Source organism: Pteropus alecto, unplaced genomic scaffold, assembly GCF_000325575.1.
Source record: "Pteropus alecto unplaced genomic scaffold, ASM32557v1 scaffold57, whole genome shotgun sequence".
Taxonomy (NCBI): Eukaryota; Metazoa; Chordata; class Mammalia; order Chiroptera; family Pteropodidae; genus Pteropus; species Pteropus alecto.
In genome coordinates this window covers 8,710,988-8,716,903 of record NW_006442508.1, presented here as the reverse complement: position 1 = coordinate 8,716,903, position 5,916 = coordinate 8,710,988, and positions in this window count along the sequence as shown.

Sequence of the window (5,916 nt, the reverse complement as noted above, 5' to 3'; positions counted from 1 at the left end):
TTGCTTCCAAGATCATCTCCATAATTGCTAGGTCTGGTTGAGTTGAGTCCATTTGGGTTGGAGTCAAAAAGTCTGTGTTAAATGGTGCTTCTGGCTTCAGACTCTATCAGCGACCTGACCTTCAACAAGGCAGACATTTTCTCATCTGGAAGAGGGAAAGTCCATAGTTCATCAATTCTAAGACACTTATTCTTTCATATCTTACTTAACATATCTGAAATAGTTTTTTGTTTTGTTTTCCAATTGATGATGTGTCATGATTTAATTGTCAGCGTTCTGTTTTCTTCCTGGATGGTACATAAAGTAAGGTGCATATTCTACCTTTTGGCATCTTAGAAGCGATGAAATACAGCAATGATACCTACCTCATGGCACTGTGAGGATCGAGCAGTGCTACAACTTCACAGGGTTGTCATGAAAAAGTAAATAACATGTGAAAGAGTAGGTATGATGCAAAGTATTTGCAGATGAAGGAATTATTATCATGACTTGGGAAAGTTTTCTTGCTCCTGGAATAGATCAATTCTTTACTTTTGTTCTTCAAGAAATTTAATAAAATTTGCGTCATCAGCCCCTACCACTCTGATTATATTTTTCATGTAATGGTTGGTATAAACAGATTAGTTTAGTGGGTCTCAAAAGATTTTTTGGTCACTGGAAATAGGATCTGAAAAGAGTTTGAGAACTCCTTTGAGGAAAGTGAAACACAAGTTTCTTGGGGGCCAGAGCAGTCCTTTCTCTGTGCCCATGGTATTGCAACGGTGCAGTTGCATCTGATCCTATGATTGGGGTTCTCTTTTTTGCATTATGAGATTTTTTTTTGCCTACACAAATTGGATTTCCTCTCAAAAAACTGCTTTTGCTTATCACCTCAGTTGATCTTTTCTGGGGAAAGAGGGAGGTTACCAAGATTCTTTATACCACAGAAAGCTTATAACATCTTCACTCCATGTAGATGCTTTAAAAACTACAATCCTTAATTATGTTTTCTTGTATAAATTTGTTTGCTTCTTGATAAAAAGCATTTGTTTGCTCCTTAATGTAAAGAGGCAATATAAATGCAAGAAATTTCTCTGGAGTCTAAATATGGACATATAATGGGATCAGCTAATTGGATGTGTAGGGCTGAATACGTGCTGAGGGTTTGCTCCCTGGTAGCAAAATATGCAGGCTGCTTTATCTGCTGTCCTATTGTCAAATTGCTATCAAAGTAAATGAATAAAGGGAAAGTGGCAGAAACCAGGATTCATCAGGCTCCTTTTTTGTGCCATTTTGTGAAGTGCTTGTGTAAAACTGTTTCAACACACTTATATATGGGTATTATCATTTCCATTTTACTGTTATCAAAACCCGACACGAGAAAGTGAAATGATTAGTTTAAGTTCACAGGAGTAATAAATAGAATCACCTTAACACCCAAGTCCTGTCTCAAAGCCCTACTCTAAGAGGCAAAAAAGGGCTAACCAGTGTCTCAGAGGTGCTATTACAATTCCCTTGCCATCCACTTTTCTTCTCTGAGGGGAATTTCAAACCTAGTTACTTTATTCACATTGTTATCTTATAGCAGCAATATGCATAAGCAGGTACTTGCTGAATTTTTTGAGACAAGGAAGTTTTGTTTTTCCTCAAGCCAGGCAACGATATAGCCTTCACTCCACCATGCCTCTTCTCTTAAAAAAAAAAAAAAAAAGGTGGAGGGAAGGAAAGGAAAGAAAAAGTAACAGATGTGTGTTCTTAATGAGATTCTTCTTTGATTTCTGTTCTGAGTAGCAAGTATTGTCCTCAGGAGTTACTACTTTTGGAGTGCTGACCAACAAAGATTAGTATCCCCTTTTCTTAAATGTAGTGCTGGAACACAGAGATTTTAATTGACCCATCCGATGTCACATGTGAATTAGCAATGGAGCCAGGAGTGAGGCCCAATACTCTAATTCCCCTTCATTGGCCAAATCAGCCTACACTGCCTTTTATGTACACTTGGTAAATATTTACAGCTTTAAATATCTTCCCAGCTGCAGTTAGGACAAGAAGTACTTTCTTGTACATGTATATCTGTATATACATGTAAAACAGATGTGAGAAACATAAACTTGAAATAAATGGACACAATATCCCTGATTATAAAAGTACTAGATTAAAACCTAGAAGACCCAAGAGTTGATCCTACCTTGTCCTTTTCTATCTCAGTTGTCCTTTAATGTTCTGGGCAGAGAGCATAACCCCTGACTGAATGATCTATAGTCTGTGGCCACTTAGAAGTGCACTGATGAAAAAGGATGAGGAAAATGTCCACTGCGTGGCAACTTTCTCAAGCTCATGATACTTTGGAACATCCTATGTTGAAAAAAGTAGTAGAAGCCCATTATAAGATGGCTGGTTTTTAATGCATTGAATAGAATATCGATCAAATCATGCCGCTACTTCCTAATAGATATGTTTTCTATTAAATCATATATAACTTACACCAAGATATTCATTCTATCTCTCTTTATAATAATATTTAAATAATTATAATATATCAACACTGAATGCATTTGTTTTATTCTTAATATGAGATACTTGAGGAAGGAGAATATCTAAATGAAAAGATAAATGGCAGGCCTCATTCTAACTGCTTGTTTTCCAAAAGGCGGAAGGTGCCACCTTTCTCTCTCCTATTTCAAAATGCTGGGGAAGGATTCTAACTGACTTGATGAATCGACCACCCCTTGGACCAATACTTGTTATCAGAGAGAAATGGACTATGGTTAGCCAAGGCTGGGTCATATGCTCACCCTTCCTGTGGGGTATAAGGATGAGCAGTTTGAGCAATGACACCCATGATCACAGCCCTACCAGGACCAGGGAGTGGTGAATGAGCTCTCCAGAGGAAAGGGAGTGCCAATGCCAGAAGAAGGGTAGAAAAATGAGCTAGGCAGGCAAAAGAGTAGTAATTAGATTAGCTTGTTCCACTGGGCTTATGATAATAATTATTATAAAAATCCAGTTGGTATTGGGTGCCCAGATTTCCCACCATCTTCAATGTAGAATGTTTACTATGACAGACATGACTTTTAGTACTTCATAACCTAGTGAGCTGATTTGCAATTAGTGTTATTAACAAGAATATTAGTAACAAAATACATTGCTCTCAATTGGTTTCTACACAGAGTTCCAGAGCTTCCCAAATAATATTTTGTGAATTCTAGGAGGTCTCTTGTGAAGTAGCTGGCACATATTTTGCTATAAAGCCTTTCTAGTGAAGGAGAAACTAGGCTCTAAAGAGGTTACACAATCTCCCCAAGTTCCACAACCAGCTTGTGGCCAAGCCAGTAAAGCCTTGTCTTACGTCCTGACTGTGGGGATCAGCTCCCTTTTGCTTCACCATTTGGCCCAGATGAGAAAGATTGATGTTAATGAGGATTCCTATGTCAAGCACTAGTGTGATTGGTTTTTAATGGTTTTTATTTTCATCTTACAAGGAAAATAGTATATCCTTCCCTGGCTAAACACTATTTCAGGAAAAGCCACAAACTAGCCCTCTGAGTCCTATTTACAAAACTGAACCCAACATAACTCTGTTGAGTTGGCAAAAACTGATAACCTCACTCCAGCTTCCTTGGCCATGGCCCACAGAACAAGGATCTGTATTTCTGGATATGGCTGTGCATTCTTAGTTTATCATAGATGGGAGAAGTGAAACGCTCTATAAAAAAATGAGGTGCAGAAACCCTTGGAAAGGAGATAGTAAAAGGAAAATGTAAAAGAGAAGAAGGAAGAAGAGAATGTAGAGAGGCTAAGAAAATCATAGTGCACGGTGGACCAAAGAGAACAGTGAAGAACCAAGTTTAGAAGGAGGTGGTGTGAAAGTTCCTGGAGGCCAGGGAAGCTAGCAGTACTGAATCTCTACTGTGTGCCATGGACTTACACATCTATTCTCTGGTTGCATTCAATGTCATCATCATGACATCCTTGCAAGGGGATGCCATTCCATATTATATAAAGAAGAAAACAGGATTATTGAGTCCAGGTAACTTGATGGATTCATGCAGCTAAGAAGTGATGGAGTTGAGGCTGAACCCAGATACATCTGTCTTCCAAGTTCATATTCTTTCTACCCTCCCCTCCCCATTACCTACATACTATCTAATCACTACTTGTTTTAGGATGGGTTATTTAGAAGCAGTACCTAAGACAAGTATTCTTGTACAAAGGATTTCTTGAGGAAGAGCTCTCAGGAAAAGGAGAATGAAGGAAATAGGATAGGACAGGGGGAAATACTAAATAAGGATATAGCCTCAGTTTTTCTAGCTTTAGCCCGATCTATCAGGGAACATGAATTGCCCTTCAGAATTCATCCTGCCTTGAGGCAAAGGAATCAGACTTTGGCAGCCCTGCCAGTCAGTCATTGTCTGTGGGCTCGCTGTCTCAGCCAGGATAAAGAAGAGTGTGGGGGACGTAACATCTCAGGGGAGCAGCTGTTTAGCAGAAGGCAGGTATTTGGAGAAGGAAGTGGCTGTAAGCTGTTAGCAGCCACAGCAGCTGGGGGATGGGTACAGCAGCCCAGGAAGGCAGTCTGTGCAAGGCAACAGCATCTTCTCGACGATCTGCTACCCATCTCTTACTGTGTAAGGGAAGGGAAGGGAGGAGGGGAGACCAGAAGAGAAGGAACCACTGCCCCAGTGGTCACTGAAGTCACTGAACAGCCCACTCTGACTGCCAATGTCAGTTCCAAAGGCCTAAGAGCTGCAGCAGCCAGTCTCACAGCCAATTGGTAGACCTTACACTGGAGCAGTTCCTGTGATAATGTGACCCTAGGTCAGTTCCCACCCCAAAACCACTCTTCTCCCCTCAATAGCCCACCTGCCTCCCCTGCAGGTCAAGATTCGATGGATTAGAAGAATCAGGGGACCCAGGACCTTTGACATCACTGTCATCACGTTCATATATGTATCACCAACTCATTTTCCACTCTCTCCTCTTTGCTTTTCTACAGTAATTTCATTTTAAAATTTCAAAAATGATAACTTTGTAATCTCACTAAGCCAAGGATTCTCAAGGACATTATATATATAATCCATGCCCTCAGACTCCCTCCATCTGCAGAGAGATTCTGAATCTATTAATCTGGGATTTTTTTCAAGTCCCAGGGGCTTTCTAATTGCAGCCAGGATCACTGTACCAGGCATTCCTCTCTCACTTTGGGTCTATACATCAGAATCGCCCAGGGCATTTAAAAGTACCCATGCTCAGGCCCCATTCCCTAGATATTTTGATATGATTCATCTTAAGGGGACAGGGGTCTGACATTGGGATCTTAAATCTCCCCAGATGCTTTTAATGTGCAGCCAATGTGGAGAACAACTGGCTTGGGAATGTTTTAAACTGTGCAATGGGGAAGCACGTCAAGACAGAGAGATTTGGAACTGTCTTGGGATCAGAGACCTCATGAGAAGAGAAGAGGCCCCCGTAGACACTAGCAATGGAGGAGAAAGAAGAAACTCTCACTATTAATTTGACAATGAACAGTAGATTTGATCACTTTTCCTACCAAATGTAAAGAAAAACTAGATTTTTCACCAATCTTTTTGTTTCTTCAGGTCTTCCTTGGTAGCTTTCTGTTAGAGGCCCACAAGGAGGCTCCTCCCCAAAATGATGGATCAAGAAGAGGATATTTATACCTGAGATTAAATCCAGAATTAATTTACTCAGTCAAAACAGTTCAGGCATTATCCCACCCCATTCCTGATCCTTCACCCCTACGGGGTATGCAGGCCCCATGAAGACCAGTCACTGGGTACTAAAATTGTTTCTAAGTAGCTTCATCCCTCTCATTCATGGTCCATTGCCCTCCTTCCATAGCCACCTCTCTTTCTTCTCTCTCTCTCTCTCTCTCTCTCTCTCTCTCTCTCTCTCTCTCTCTCTCTCTCTCTCTCT